General features: G+C 34.2%; 1 pseudogene; it reads right to left on the reverse strand.

Moving 5' to 3' along the window:
• Positions 1 to 15,822, reverse strand: part of LOC103262996 — an 86,060-nt pseudogene extending 70,238 nt beyond the window's left edge.
• Between the last annotated feature and the right edge of the window lie 1,941 nt (positions 15,823 to 17,763).

Consider the following 17,763-nt stretch of genomic DNA (forward strand, 5'->3'; position numbering starts at 1 on the left):
AATTTGAGTACAACCAGGATATCTTTTAGTAGGTGAATGAATAAATAAACTGTGGTACATCTAGGTAACAGGATATTATTCAGAGGTAACAAGGAATTAACTATCAAGCCATAAAAAGACATGGAGGAAACTTAGATGTATATTACTAAGTGAAAGAAACCAAGCTGAAAAGGCTACATAATTCCAACTTTATGACACTCTGAACATCAACACTATGAAGACAGCAAAAAAAAGAAAAAAATCAGTGGTTGCCAAGTGCTGGAGAGTAGGCACAAATGAATAAGTGGAACACAGAGGATTTTTGGAGCAGAAAAAAAACTCTGAATAATACTAAAAAATGAATGTATCCCATTATACATTTGTCTAAACCCACAAGAGTGAGCCTTAATGTAAACTATGACCTTTGGGTGACAATGATATGTCACTGCAGGTTTATTAATTGTGACAAACATGCCACTCTGATAATGGGGAGGCTATACCTGTGTTGGAAAAGTTGAAATATGGTAACTCCTGTACCTCCCTCTTAATTTTGTTGTGAACTTAAAAGTGTTCATTACCTGTTGAGGGAGATGTTTTAAATGTCAGTGTGGTAAAGTAGTGAATAGTGTATACTTACCAGCTTGGGTTTAAATTCCATATACATCACTGTATTCATTATCTCATTGCTGAGTAGCAATTAGTTAATCACTGCTGGAAGACAATTCATTCCAAAATTTAGCAGCTTAAACAGGAAAACATTTGACATCTTACTATTTTTTTCCTGTGGGTCAGAAATTTTGCCACAGATGAGCTGAGTGGTTCAAGAGATCTCGTAAGACTGCACTCAAGGTTTTGATTGGGGCTGCAGTTATTTTAAGGTTTGAGGAGGAGTGAATGAAGTTGGGAGTCCTGCTTCCAAGCTCACTCACATGGCTCTGTGCAATTGGCTGCTTCATAATATGGCAGCTAACTTCCCTTAAAGTAGGTGATCCAAGGGCAGAAGAGGGGAAACATTTCAAAATGGAAACTACATTCTATTAATAATTTAATCTCAGGAGAGACATTCAATCATTTCTACGTGGTTTTGTTGTTGTTAGAATAAAATCAGTAAATCCAACCCAGATTCAAGGGGAGAGAGTACACAAGGGTATATAAATTTTAGAAAGGAAGGAGTGTTGAGAGTTGTTTTCGAGAATCCCTAACACACCTCACATATGTCATGTTTCCTTGCCTGTAGAATCAGAATAATGATAGTCTCACACAAAATGAGTTGATCTTTGTCAAACATAATAGCACACCATAAGCTCTCAATAAACATCAGCTGTGATAATAACAATGGCATCTATTACTTGAATCTCTCCTAACTTTAGTTATTACTAGCTTCAGGCATTCTTTCCTTCAATCAGTGCTTCTATGAGGCTACCAGATTATTCTTCTTCAGATACTACATTTATTGTGCACATCTATATTTTATTGCCCTCTACTATGAGAGCTTTTCCCACTAAATCTAAATCCTGCTTTTCATTGCTCTCTATAACCTAATCCCATATTTCCCAGGTATTCAAACAGACTCTTGGTTTTAATTGAACAAGAGTTCAGATTTTTCTTGACTTATATTATCCTTTACTCTTTTCATAGTTTTTGTTTTCTATGCTGAGTTTATAATAAAAGTCTCCTTGATTAATATAGCTTTCTCAGCACTATGGACACAATGTAAAACAAGCCAATAGCCCTCAACGAATGCTTGATTTAATGGGGCCACGGAGAAATATGGAAGAATTGTAATGTGGTATTAATATGTATTCTCATTAAGTTATGGACATTGTTGCTATGGAAAATTATTCATATTTTATAACCTTGACTAAGGATAAAATGAAACACTTTGACAAAAGCTACATTTTAACATAATATCTGAAACAAAACAAGAGATAACCAGATAAGAAGCTGTAGTAATTAAGGGTTGGGAGTAAGTGAATGAAAAGCAAGCCCAAGACGTCCAAACACTATATTATTCACTAAGTGTTTTCTTTGCACAAGTTGCCATTAACCAATGGGATAACTCACCTATAAAGTAGCAATAATGTACCTAATTCTTCCTTACATCACTTACCCATAAGTCCAAGCACATTAGAGAATGTATAGCAGGAGTCTCCTAAAACTTATCCAATTATTAAGTTACTATTACTAGGAAATGCTACTTCAAGTTGTGCTCATATTTCAAATTAGTTGATGACTTTTAATCAGTAATTAAATCATGATTTATTTATTCATATGAATGCAGCACTATGGCTTTCAATATCTCTATTTTATAGTTAGAGTTATAATGTTAATTTTTATATATTATAACTATCTGTTGCTGATTTGAGATTGTGGTGCTTTGCAAGACAGGCTACAGTCATTTAAAGAGGCAGTTCAATCCATTTTCTACTTTCTCTAGTTTGCCATTATGGAATGATTTTGGAGTCAGACTTCCTGGGCTCAATTTAGTGATACACTGTACAGTTTATAAATATCTTATACGTACATATAAACATACATATAGTTTATATATGTAATTCATTTATATATTTAAGGTAAGTTGTTACCCTCTCAGTCTCAATTATTTCCTATCTGAAATGTAAGTAAAATTAATACTTTATATGGTTTTGGTGATAATGGTGATTATTTTTATTAATTATTACATTCAGTGAAACTCCTACAGTTTATAGTGCATAATTTAATGAGTATTCATGAAGTTTATTGATTTTGACTAATGTCCACTAGTTTTAGAATAAGGCTAAATTTGTCCATACATGTATTCAGTAGGTCATTAATTAACAAAATAAAGCATGTACCATATTCTGGGCTCCTGTTGGGTGCTAGTGAGGAAAAATGAACAGTAAACTGTCTCTGCCCAGGTGTTGCTTATGGTCATAAGACAAAGCAGTTATTGGAGTTCTCAAATGAAATAGAGTTTGGCAAATATTGAGCTACTATGATGGTACAATAGAAAGATTGATCAACTTAACCTGGGGGAGGGAAGAAAGGAAAAGTTTCTAGAGTAAAAAATGTTTGATTAAATTCTTAAAGGACTAATAGAAATTTTCCATGAGAACATACAGGGAAATGCACTCCAAGAAGAGGAAAACACTCAAAGAATAACTTGGTATATGGTGATTATAAAAATCCCAATATTTTTGTATGGGTAAATATGGAATTCAGGCATTATTTCCTGCTCTAGAAAATATTTATGTACTATCCCTTTATTGCTGTAGAAATCAAAGCACAGAGGAATACGGGAATTTCTTGAACATGCATGGAACAATTCTTACGTGTTAAAACAGTGTGCTGTTCGGTAAGATTCTATCCCTTTTATTTCTATACTATTCTTAATATCTTTAAGGCAAATTCAAATAGGTAAAATATAATATTTTTTAAAAGCAAGTTAATAGAATTATAGGTACATCTCCATGGCAACAGGTTCTCCTTCTCTTTTCTGTGTTTATAATGTGCAGTTTGATAAGATGGGAGATGCATGGTGGCTAGGAAGGGAAAAAGATATTTTCCCTCTCCTATTGTACTAGGCATGGATAGAAAGGGGCAAGTTATTTTCTAAACAAATAACAGAGCTCTGGTGAGTAGCACGCACTCTAGACCATAGTATCCTTTGCTTGTAGGATAGGGACACAGGGCCATGAGCGGCTCTGCTCTGAAGACTAGCTGAAAGCCCTGTATGCTTCAGTCATCTAAAATACCCATATTTACTAATATTTACTACTGTAGAAGTAAGTACAAGATAAAATTTACTGTTTAAAAATATGTGCACATAGCATAACTTAAATGAAATAAAAGAGTGATGTCAAACTTAAATTGTTAAAAAAAGAGATGAAATTTTAAAATTGTCATTTGGAATAAAGATCAGTTTCATTGTAAGAACAAATAAAATAATTCCTGCTAGGCCAATTTTTAAAACCAACATTTTCTCATACTTGTAAAAAAGATATTTTACTGGTGGTGATACATAGCTGCCTCCTTTCTCTATAACCCAGAAAAAAAGCAAAGGAGAATTTTTACGTGTCGGAGATAATTACTCTTATGTCTACATTATAATCAGTAGAGGTCAATAAAAAAAACATTAAACACATTTAGAAATAGCATAAATGCTTTATGACTTATGAACTTTGAAAGTATAAAGTCATTCTTATAGCTGAAATAAAAGTTGAACACAATATATTTTTGTAATGCAAATGAAGCAATTAATGTTCTTTCAAATTAATTAAACCTGTATGCATGATAAAGATGGCAGGTAGTTATTTATGACTAAATTTTAACCTCAATTTATACACCAAATTAGTTAACCTTAAACAGCAAAATGTCACTAATCAAAGAAACTTAGAATACTGAGTTTGCATCTTTCTTTTTTCTGAACACAATGATCACATCTTATTTTATGCATTTATGTAATACATAATTTTATTTTAAATGTTATTTTATAAAGATGTTTAAAATAATACACATTTTAAGTTGACTTATACAGGAGGATCTTTAGAATACACCTTTAGCTACAGAGGCAAAGTCAAGAAAATCATTAACACATCAAATATAAGGTGCATTTTAGATAATGTCACTTTAGCAATATTAATTTTAGTAATTACAAGTAGCATAACAATTTAGAACTACCACGACATTCATTAAGATTTCATAGTTTATTGTGTAGCCTTCTTTCTTTTGCAAAGGTAAAAATAAATACCTATATGTGGAAATTTATTATTTGTTTTTCTGAACATAGTTGTTTAGTATTCATATTATAAGACAACACTATCTTAGTAAATACTCATGTACCTTACACACACACACACACACACACACACACACACACAAACACATCATCTACTATCTGATTTGGAAATGTCTCATTCATAGCAATAATTGATTGAGCACTGTCTTTATTTCCTCACTTGCACTCAGTGTTTTTCCAGATAACACCTGAGACTGCTTCATGCGCTAGGGCTACCTGCTGGGTAATCCTTGGGTCGCTGATTCACATTTTCTTTTTATTGTATAATTCTGTTCTTATATCCTACTTCTGGCAGTCTCCTTTTCACAGTTAAATACAGATGTTGTTAATTTATCTTTTTCATTCTAACTCTTAGTAAAATAACAGGAAATTCATCTCCTCTGCTCATTTTCATTCATTTACAAATCAAATTTCAAATCTGATTGTAACTGACAACTAGCTGGCTAGACTTAGAAATAGAGCTTCACAAATGTAGATGAAAACAGTATGGTGCCAATTTAAGAAATAGAAATAAAAAATAAGAACTTGAAGGCTGATATATAACTGACCACTTAAGTCAACTGGAAATTCTATATGAAAATTCTGGAGACATTCAAACTATCTCATAATTTCCTCCTTTCTATTTAACTGAGTATATTCTTCAGATTCACGATTTTAATTATTTCGATAATTATTTCACATTTTGATGCTATTGTAAATAGTATTTCTTTTCAATGTCTGGTTTTTCATTGGTAGCATATAGAAGTACAATTGATTTTTTTTTATATTGCCTCTTGTATCCTGAAAACTTTTTAAGCTTACTTGTTCTAATTGCTTTTTGAAGATTCCATAGGATTTTCTGCACAGGATAGTCATATTTCAGTAGTTAGAGTTTTGCTTCATATTTTCCTATCTGGATGATTTTTAGTTCTTTTGTTTGCTGTATAAATTCTCCAGAAAAAAAAACAAAGAAAGAAAAACAACTAAACAGAATAGTTGAGAGCAAACACTCTTGTCTTCTTCCCAATCTTATGTGTAAAAAGCATTGTCTTTCACCGGTTTAATGGTGCTTGTAGGTAGATTGTGAATGTCATTTATGTGGTTAAGGAATTCTCTTTCAATTCCTAGTTTCCTGAAAGCTTTTATCAGGAATGTATATTTTTATTTAATTTTTTATCATTTAAAAAAATGTTTTCTTTAAGAGACAAGGCTGTCTCCAGACTGAAGTGTGGTGTTACACACATAGTTCACTGTAGCCTCAAACTCCTGGGCTCAAAAGATCTTCACACCTCAGCCTCCTGAGTAGTGAAGACCACATGTGTGTGCCTTCACTAGATGCTAGTTTTTGTATTTTTTGAAGAAGTGGAGTCTTGCTAGTTGTCCTGCCTGGTTCCAGCATCCTGGCTTCAAGCAACCTCACACCTTGGCTTCCCAAAGTGCTGGGATTACAGACACAAGCAACCATATTTGGCTGATGTTTGACTTCATCTAATGTTATTTCTGCATCTATTGAGATGATTATATGGTTTTACTTTTTCAGTTTGTTAACACGGTAGGTAACATTGATTGATTTTCAGTTGTTAAATTGTGCATACATTCCTATTAACATTTCATATAACACATATCCTCTTAACAATTTTTGTATCCATATTTTTTAAGAAATTTTTTTTTCTTTCTTTTAGTATCTTTGTCTGGTTTTGGTACTTGGTTAAGGCTGGCCACATAGAATTAGTTGGAAGATGTTCTCTCAAATTTTTAGAAAAGTTTATTTAGAATTATTCTTACTTAAATGGTTGGAATAATTCACTAATAAAGTTATTATTATTCTGAGATTTTCTTTTATGGAAAGACTCTTAGCCATAAATTAAATTTCTCTAACAGACATAAAGCTGTTCAAATTATTTCTTTTTGAGTGAGCATTGATAGTTTGAGACTTTCAAGAAATATCTATATCTGTCCATATATCTATGTATGTATGCTATTTATATACATATTTTCAGCTTGTTGCATAAATTTGTTCATAAGATTTATTATTATTTAATATCTATAGTCTACATTGATGTCACTTATCTCATTCCTATTATTGTTAATTTGTTTCCTCTGTTTTTATTTCCAGGTAGTCTGAATACAGTTCATCACTTTAAGAAAAATAATGTTTTAAATTGACAGATAAGCCGGGTTCCGTGACTCAACCTGCAATTCCAGCACTTTGGGAGATCGAGGTGAGTGGATTGCCTGAGCCCATAGGTTCGAGACCAGCTCAGGCAACTTGGCGAGACCTTGTCTCTACAATTTGTAAAATCAAAAATTAGCCAGGCGTGGTAATTCATGCCTGTAGTTTCTGCTACTTGGAAGACTGAGGCGGAAAGATTACCTGAGCTCAACAGTTTGATGCTAGGGTGGTCATGAGTGTTCCACAGCACTCCAGCCTGGGCAATGGAGTAAGACTCCTACTTAAATAAATAAGTAAATAAATAAATTGACAGATAAAATTATATCTATTTATCATGCATAACAGGATGCTTTGAAGTATAAATATATTTTTGAATGACCAAATTTAGCTAACTAACAAATGTATTACCTCACATAGCTATCATCTTTGTAATGAAAACATTTAGAATCCACTGCCTTAGCATTTTTTAAGAAAATCAGTTTTGTAGGTCACTCAAAGAGTCCTCTTTTGCTCTATTTGATTTTTCTCTATTACTTTCCTTTTTTAAAATTTTATTAATTTCTATTTAGGCGATTGTTATTTTACTACAGTTGCCTTTTCCGGTCTTTCTTGGTCTTCCAGTTTCTTAAAATGGAAACTCAGATAATTGGTTTTATAAAGGGTGACCCAAAAAACCCCAAAATTATCATTTGAAGGGTAGGCCTGTTGAAGAATGGATCTCTCCTACTAGGTAAGTGTTCTAAGAAACCACCAATATCAGTGTAACTAGTGTTGTTGTGAGAGGCTGCATTCAACTTCAGTGAATTTTATTTTGGAAGATTCTTTCAATGTGTTTGTCCATTTCATGATGGGTGATTTACAAGCACACCTGCCCACACCACAGAGTGTTCAGCAATTTTTTTTTTAAACCATAAAGAGCATGACTCCTGAATCCCATTTTCCCTATTCACCTGATCTTTACTCCAAGGAATTTTTTGTTTGTTTGTTTCCTCAGATGAAAAAAGGCGTCAAAGGGAAATGTTTTGCAATGTAGAAAAGATGAAACAAAAAACAGCAAAAGCACTAAAAGTCACCAACATTGACGAGTTCAAAAACTGTTTTGAGCTGGGGAAAAAGTGTCTTTATAGGTTTATTGCATTAAATGGCAAGTACTTTGAAGGTAACTGAAATGTAAACATGTAAGAATAAATACACACTTTTTTTATAAATAAATTCTGGTTTTTTGTGGGGTCCCCTTTGTAAACTTTCTTTTATAATATAGTGCTATAATTTTTCTTTTAAGTACTCTCTTATTGCATCCCAGATTTTAATAAGCTCTATTTGCTTTTTCATTCCAATTAAAATATCTTTTCATTGCCCTTTGGATATTTTTATTTGATTCACTGGTTATTTAGAAGTGTTTAATTCACTTAAGTATGAAAATTTTAGTTTTACCTTTCTGTTATTGACTTAATTCTAATGTGTACAGTGAATGTACTTTGTGAATCCAATTTTTTTTTAATTTCTTGAGACCCTTCTATGAACTAGACTGATCTATATATGGTTAACATTTATATAAAGTAAAAGCACATATTACTGTTGTTGAGTGGAGTGTCCTAGAATAATTAACTAAAATTGTGTGATATTGTCACTGAAGTTTTTATGCTCTTAGTGACCTTTTACCTCTAGCAATGATTGAAGGAGAGGTGTTGAAAGTTCCTACTATAACTATAGATCTGTTTAATTTTCTTTGCAATTCTCTCAGTTTCTTTCATGTATCTTGAAGTCTTTGTTAGATTCATTAACATTAAGAATTCTTATACCCTCTTTGGGAATTGATCTCTTTACAAAATTGGACTTTTCTCTCTTATGATATTCTTGACTCTGAATAGTATTTTGTATAATATTAATAAAGATATTCTACCTTTTATTATGTTAACATGGGTCATATTTTTCTTTTTTGATTGAATGTCAAGCATTGAGAATTCTACCCTGTTGAGTGCTGGATATTTTGTATTTTTAAAATAGTCTTGAGTTTTGTTCTGATATGGAACAATTGATATGGTTAAATTACTGATATGGTTAAATTACTGATATGGTTAAATTACTGATGTAATTAAATTAAATTTAAATGTAGTTAAATTACTGATTATGTAATTAAATGTAATTAATTACATGTAGTTAAATTACTGATTAACTTTAAACAATTAAATTTAAATGTAGTTAAATTACTGATATGGTTAAATTACTGATATGGTTAAATTACTTGGAAACTCTTTGATCTTTTTTGGGTTTTGTATTTAAGTTTGTTAATGAGACCAGAGACATATTTTATCTAAGATTAATTGTTCTCCACTACTGAGAAAGGGTCCTTTGGAGCTCTAAAAATTTCCATGAATTATGAGAATTTCCAGTTTGGCTGATAGGAAGAGGCACTAATCCAAATCCTGTGTGAGCTGTAAGTACTGTTACCTCCAAATTGTTTTGGGTGATTCTTTCCCTTACTGTGAGTAGTTTCTCACATGCATGTGCTGATCATACTCAATTGATACATAGAAGGCATCCTCTACAGATTTATGGAGTTTCTCAGTGAACAATTCTCTTCACTCTTAATAGTTTGCAAACTCTAATTGCTTTGATTTTTCTGGTCTGCAATCACTCTCTCCTCAAGTTAGGCAGATGACTGGGCTCTGGCTGGGTTTCATCTCCCTGAACTAAGGTTTATAAACTTGAGGCAAAAGGCTGGGGGCAACTGTAAGGATCACCTTATCTCCCACCCTCATCCCCATCTCTCTCAGGGATCATTGTCCTCATGTTCAGTATATTGAGATCTGTGGTTCCATCTATTTTTCTGTGTTTTTTAGTTTCTTTTGATAGGAAAATAAATTTGGACCCTGTTACTCCACCATCTTTCCTAAAAGAAAGGCCATGCTCAAATTTTAAAATAGTTGATGAATATTTACATACTGTTATAGAAATGTAACAGTGTTTAATACAAACTCATCATTTCTACACCACCAGCTTCTTGTCATTTAAAAAAATTTACTTATAGTCCTTTCATTGCTCCTGTAACCTTGGCTTCCTAGTTTTAATCAACTTTCCATATCAATCAGTTATGTTGTTCTTGTAAACTTAATTTGTTATAAGCACTTGGTACATCTTCTTGTTTTCATTTCCTTTGTCACCATCTAACATAGACTAAATGTTTTTGCCACCTCTCCTCTTCAAAGGTATATGTTGAAATATAATCCAATTTCCATTGTGATGGTACTAAGAGGTGGAGCATTCAGGAAGTGATTACGTCATGAGGATAGAGTCCTCATAAATGGGTATTAGTGGTCTTGAAAGAGACCCCAGAGAGTTCCTTTGCCTCTTCTGCATGAGTTTACAGCAAGAGATTGGCTGCCTCTGAACTGGGAAGCAGGGTCTTATCAATCACCAACTCTGTGGGCACCTTTATCATGAGACTTCCTAACTGTGAGAAATATATTTCAGTTGCTTATATGCCACCCAGTCTATAGTGTTTTATCTTTTACTTTTCATTTCTGTTCTTTTCTTTTCTTTCCTTCCCTTCCCTTTTCTTCTTCTCTCCCTCCCTCCCTCCCTCCTCTACCCTGTTTCTCTCTCTCTCTTTCTTTCTTTCTGCCTCAACAGACTAAGACATATCCCAAAATATGTTTCTATCACAGATTATTCTCCTTTTTAATCTGTATTTTAAATAGTTTGTGTGACTGTCTTTTGACTGGTTCCCCACAATACACTACAGAGAGTATGAATGCTTTAACTCTTCTTCTCTTCCGTTATTGTGCCTTGGACATAGCACATGGCAACACAGGAATATTTGAATGAGTATGTGGATGAATAAGCTTTTCTCCCTGACTCCATTTTTTGCTTTTGTTCTGATCTCTACGTTGCTTGCAGGTTTCTTTTCCAAAACACACTCCAGATCACTTTTGTTGTCCAAATAATATTGGTCATCTCCAATTGCTTGCTAACTGTAGTATAAATATTTCTAAAGTATGGCATTTGAGGCTGTTATGTTAAGTAATAGATGCAATATTTTATTTTTTTGTTGTTTATGCGCTGACAAACTATGCTTTCCTAATTCATGCTTTTGACAAGGTAATTCTCTCTATTTAAAATAACCACCCTTTTTACCATCTGCGGTGGTGCTTTTTCAGACCTCCAGCTATTTAGGACACAGGTGAGAGGACTGATTGAATCCAAAGCCAGATTGGGCAGCATAAGAAGATATTGTCTGGTAAAAAATAAAACAAAATAAAATAAAGAGAGAGAGAGAGAAAGAAAAAGAAAGCAAAAATTAATAAAAAGACCTATTTCTACTCCTCATCTCTGCCTGCTCATTCTTCCAAATGCAAATATATCTTCCTGCTCTATGAAGTGTCTGTCCATGAACACCATGTAGTAGTCATTATCATAGCCTCTAACTCACCAAATCTCTGTTTCTACAGAACTTTGTAATATACTCATTAAAAAAAGTCTTGATCTTTATCCTGAGCTATAAGTACTTTAAAAGAAAGGATGGGAATGTCCTAACCCCTTTAGAAATAGACAAAGAGAAACGAACAAAAGTTTTACTGTTCCATATGCAACTATGAATCAATACAACAATGCTTACTGTAGAAAAATGTACAATCTCTATACTGATACCTATAATTTACTTTAAAATATGTCAGCAAAGAGTGTGTGTATGTGTGTGATTTGCAGTTTAAATTAGAATCTACTTTACAGAAGCATCCTCATTGAAAAAGTACATTCCAAGGGAGGCCAGCTGCTGTACTCGTGAGGAAGCCTAGTCACAACAATTTGCTAATTAATATTCTGAAGGTCAGAATTTATTTTTCAATTGGTGTAGGACAATAGATGACTGTTTATAAACATAAAGCAAAAAATACACTCTCATTGGTAAAATAAATGCATTAAATTTACGTGACTTTGTACTACACATTTAGAGTTATTAAATCTAGCAAAGTGTTGCATCTAAGTCCCTAGACCTTTTGGAACGGTACCCGAGGCTTGGTGCTGTGGTCAGTGATGGGGTTAGATTTCAGTTTGTCTGATGCTGACAATAAGGATAAGAGGATTCTGCCTCTGGAATGCTGTTATGTTTAATATCAAAGAACCATAGTAGGTCTCAAATCTGCAAATATTGTATTACGACAAGAACATTTGACACCTCTGGGGATCTTTTTGCTGTCTTTGTTGAAGACACAACAGCTTTAGAAAAAAATTGAAAAAGTTTTATATTTATATATAGATTTTAAAATATATTTTTAACTTTATCATTATAAAAAACTGGTTCACAAGATATCTGTGTGCTTTATTAAGCTAGTTTTGCTGAAAATAAAATCATGGTCAGGGAATCACCAACATTTTCTTTAGTGTTATTAATAAAAAATCACCACACTGTTTTCCATTGAGGTTGAACTAGTTTGCACTTCCACCAACAATGTAGAAGTGTTCCCTTTTCTCCACATCCTCACCAGCATCTATTGTTTATTGATTTATTAATGATGGCCAGTCTTACTGGGGTTAGGTGGTATCTAAACATGGTTTTGATGTGCATTTCCTTCCTGGGAATATGCCCAGAGGAACTCAAATCATTCTGCAAAAAAGATTCCTGAACAGTCATGTTTATTGCAGCCCTATTCACAATAGCAAAACATGGCACCAACCCCGCTGCCCATTGAAAGAGGACTAGATAAAGAAAACGTGGTACAAATATATGTTGGAATATTATGCAGCCATAAAGAAGGGCAAAATTATGGACTTTGCAGCAACTTGGAAAGATTTACAGTCCATCATACTCAGTGATCTATCACAAAAACAAAAAACTGAATACCACAGGATCTCTTTTATTAGTAGATCGTGAACATTCATCATACTTCTACAAGAGAGGGTTCAGCAGCAGCAGGACACTGCCAGGAGTGGGTGGAGGGCACACTGGCTTGCACATAACATCACTAAGAGTGCTTGATCCTAAACCAGGCAAAATGAGGAGGAGTTGGAGGCCCAAACTCCACCTGCAAGTAGGCTACTAATATGTCTAACCCTGACTTGTACCCCATATCTTTATAATAAAACAGAGAAATAAATAAATAAAATAATAAGTTGTGTTATTATTAATGAAAAAATATGCTCTATCAGAGGGGGCAACTATATATTCAAATGCTAAAAAAAATCTGCCTAATAAACTTAATTTTAAAAAATAAATTAAAAAAATCAGCAGGGTGTGGTAGCGCATGCCTGTAATTCCTGCTACTTGGAAGGCTGAGGCGGAAGGATCGCCGGAGCCCAGTGGGTCGAGGCTGCAGTGGTCGGGAGCGGCCACTGCACTCCAGTCTGGGCGACAGAGTGAGACTCCAACTCAAAAAAAAAAAAAAGAAAAGGAAAGCAAAGCTATTAAAATGTGTTTTTTTGCCAAAGTTAAATACTTATATTTTCACTTTTAAGACATTTTAGAAAAATAGTTTCTGATCCTTAACCTTTATTGTGGTTACTGTAAAAATGTGGTTGAAAACTGCCTTCCTTTTATGGTGCAGAAACCCTCCTTTTTTTAAAGGGCTCGATATACTTGCTGATGTTCATATTGCTGTGTATAATCTTCCCTCCTTGTTGAATTACTTTGTTGAATCAACTTATTTTTCATCCACTTCCTGAAATCACAGATGGTCTTCAACTCCAGTTCTTCCCCGACTTCGTTGACTTTTTTTTTTGAGTGAGGGTCTCACTCTATTACTCAGGTTGGAGTGCAGTGGCATGATCATGGCTCAATGCAGCCTTGAACTCTTGGGCTCAAGCCATCTCCTGCTGCAGCCTCCCAAGTAGCAGGGACTATAGGTGTGTGTCATCAAGCCTAGCTAAATTTTTTACAATTTTTTGTAGAGATAAGATCTCACTAGGTTGCCAAAGCAAGTCTCAAACTCTTGGGCTCAAGCAATCCTCCCACCTTGGCTTCCCAAAGTCCTGGGATTACAGGCATGAGCCACCATGCCTGATCTATAGTGACTTTCTGTCACCTGACTCATTGTAGCTCATTTAAAAAATGATAATAACGTATTGTCTGAAATGTCTGTATTTTCAATACCTTAATATATCTCTTATTTTCATGAATTAATTGCAAGCCCTCTAGTACTTTTGTTATCCACACAGTGCCTAGCAGTGTGTTTTAAGCCTAAGAGCATTTGGTAGGTAACTCTTTATTGATTATGATAACAAAGAAGTTGCTGTGTCTAAAAGAGACATTTAAAAACTTGCTATGCCAAAAAACTGGTATACAAGGATATTGTCCACCGATGCTTCAATTTCATCAAAGAGCATTTGTAATTTAGACTCTATATTTGCATTTGCATAGTAATTATTCCTCTGTGTCATTTTAATGTTTTAATTTTGCAAAGACTATCAAAAAGCAATTTGAGCCTGGGTATAGTGGCTCACACTTGTAATTCCAGCACTTTGGGAGGCTGAGGTGGGAGGATTGCTTGAGCCCAGGAGTTTGAGACCAGCTTGGACAACAAAGCAAGACCTAATCTCTACAAGAGATTAAATTTTAAAAAATCAGTCAAATATAGAGGAATGCCCCTGTAGTCCTAGCTACTCAGGAGTCTGAGGCAGGAGGCATACCTGAGCCCAAAAGTTCAAGGCTGCAGCAATCATGATCATGATACTACACTCTTGCCTGGGTGACACAACAAGACCACCACCACCACCACCACCACAACAACAACAACAACAAGCAAAGATATATAACCTTTTATTTTATTTAGAACTCATTTCTTTTTTTTTTTTTTTTTTAGTTGGAGTCTCACTCTGTCACCCAGACTGAGTGCAGTGGCCGCTCCCGGCCACCCCAACCTGGACCGGCTGGGCTCCAGCGATCCTTCCACCTCAGCCATCCAAGTAGCCGGAATTATAGGCGTGTGCTACCACGCCCTGCTGATTTTTTTGATTTATTGTAGAGATGAGGTCTCGCTGCCCAGGCGGGTCTTGAACCCGCGGGCTCAGGCAGTCCACTCACCTCAGCCTCCCAAAGGCACAGGATTACAGGCTGAGCCACCGAGCCCGGCTAGAACTCATTTTTTAACAGAAAATCATATCCAGAGCAAAATGGCAATAGGGTAATAATTGACAGTTTTGTCTAGTCTACAAAAAAGAAATACTGTAAACAGGTAGAAATTTCATATTTCATAGCATATGAAACTTAAAATAGTTTACTTCTAAATATAAGTAAGAAATAAAATAAAGAAGGAAGCAAATGCCCTCTCATATTTTTAAAATGTATCCCTAAACTACATGTTAATTCAGAAATATTATCAACTACTATGCCTCAGGCACTGTTTTTGGTGCTTTGAATACAGCATCAGCTGGAACTCCTGCCCTAGATTTATATTCTAGGTCAAAGTCAGACATTAGACAGACAACCATATACTGACTATGTAAGAATAATCACTTTGACCAAACTTAAAGGTAGGTCAAGCAATAGGCAACAGAAAGTGAGACCAGTGAGGATAAGAAGCTACTTTGGAGAAGATGGTCAAAGAAGGCTTCTCAGAGAAAGTAATGTTTGATTATATGCAGGAATTATATGGAGAGCCTTCTAGGCAAAAGAAAGGCAAGAGCAAAGTTCTGGGGAAGGGCTGAGTTTGGCAGCATCCTATGTCAAGAATGTCAAGAAGGCAAGTGTGGCTATAGTTAATACTATGCAAGGCCTTTGGACTTAGAAAGAGATAGGCATTATTTTGTAAATGAGATAGGAAGCCAATGGGTAGGTTTGAGCAAGGGAATGAAAAATACCTGATTTTGAGGCCTCTATACTCTGTAGTTGTTTTCTTACCTTGCAAGTCTTCACAGCTCCCTCAGTGTAGTCAGGGAGAGTCAGATTCCTTGAGCAGGCTGGACTCTGTTCAAAGCTCATGGTTGTTCATACATTTTGATCATCAGTTCAAGTAATTAATTGGTTGCAATAAATAATATGGCAGTTACCTCCCATTTTGTTCAAATATGCCAGTTAATTAATATATATCTCTCTGAAATTAGAGAATAACAAATTAAAATGTTGGGATATAAATGGAAGTCTCTTTGTTAAAAAAGGAGCGAGAGACTGTTCTGATTATCAGGTTTTAAAACTCCCTAATTAGTTGGGGCAAATAGTCATGCTTACAGGGGACAAAGTAAAATGAAAGAGGCAGAAGTGTCTCTTTCTCTCTAACTGATAGGATATCCCTTGGTCTAATTGAGGATACACAAAGTCCCCAGGACCCTGGTAACTTTTCTCTTCCCTGGATCCACCTGATATAAAGCTATTCAGTTTTCAATATCTTATTAATGATGGTATATTATATAATGTAAACCTATCTTTTTATGGAGTCTGATATTTCTCTTGTATATTGCATTATTGACAGTCACTTTATCAGTGCATTATCTCTTTTCCTTTGACAGGTACTTTTTCAGAGTTGATTGTACGCGCAGTTAAATAAGATGAAATGTTCTCTTTTCTATTATCACCTATCCTTGGGTGGTTTGTTTTATGACTGCAATGAAACGATGTTACTAAAGTGATCATGGAGAACCTAATGTTTTAGGAGGCTTAAAGGTGAGCCCTTATTTTAGGAGTATTTTTTATAACCCAGAGGACAAAACGTACTGACATGGTGGAAATCAATATTGTATTAAATGACATCATACTTTTGAATTCACCAATGTTTTAAAAATCTGCTAACATTGTTTGCTCCATTTTAGAACACATATAGGCCCAGATATGTTGTTGGAGCTGATCTTCAGTCCGTCATCAATATTTCTAAGTCCTCCAACCTGAGCACTACTTCATGTTCTAGATACTCCCATATCCATGAAAATTCACCAATGCCTTGCCCTGTTCTACAGGGCAGTTCCCCAAAGAAGGCAGGAAAGTCAGTCCTCCAAATACGTTGACTGTATCTCTAACTAAATATAGTTAATTTCTTAATGCTTGAAACAAGTTTAGGAAGAGTCAGAGAAGTAAGTGACTGGGTAAGGGAAAATTATTATTTTTATTATTTTAACATAAACATACTGCTACTTTTTCTTCTAATCTTTTTCCTACTGTGATGTTATGAGTAAGGCCAGAAACTACAAGGAGAGAAATACTGTTTAGATATAGCAGTTTCTATTCAAAATGAGGTGGTCTCAAACCTGATGGTAAAAGTGAATGTGGTCAGAGAAATGGTAAAATTCTGGATATATTTTGAAGCCAGAGCCAACAGGATTTTCTCTTTCATTAGATGTGATGGGCAAATAGAAACTTTTTGTTGTTAGTAAGAGAAAGAATGGAACCATAAACTGAGAATAGGTAGTTTCTGGACAGGTTAAACTTCAAATATCTAGTCAACATTCAAGTGGAGATGTTGAGTAGGCAATTGTATGTATCTCAAGAGCTTATCAGAAAGATTGCTATTAGACATATATGTACTAGCAATCCTCATAGAGTGGTATCTAAAAATTGGATGAGAGAATGAAGGGTGTAAGTTTAAATAAAGTAGAAGACTAAGATATGAATTCTGGGATACTTCAATGAGAAGTGATCTAGAAAACTCTAAAAAATATATATACTCCAACTGAGCAACTCTATGTCAATTATTTAATCTAAAATGAATCAAAGTAGAGACAGGACTTTGAATGGATAACCAATAGGACTCTAAATGGAGGAGCATTTTTTTTTTACAATAATATTTTGCAATTTGTTTCAAGATGAATTTTCACCTTTGGAGAATAAGACCTAACATCACTTTGATGATTTATAGTATTTTCAAAATATTTTATTGACTTTAATTTATATTAGAAAAATAAAAATTTTGTATTTTTAGAAAACAACTTACAT

This window comes from Carlito syrichta, unplaced genomic scaffold (assembly GCF_000164805.1).
Source record: "Carlito syrichta isolate Samal-C Ts95f unplaced genomic scaffold, Tarsius_syrichta-2.0.1 Scaffold304692, whole genome shotgun sequence".
Lineage (NCBI taxonomy): Eukaryota > Metazoa > Chordata > Mammalia > Primates > Tarsiidae > Carlito > Carlito syrichta.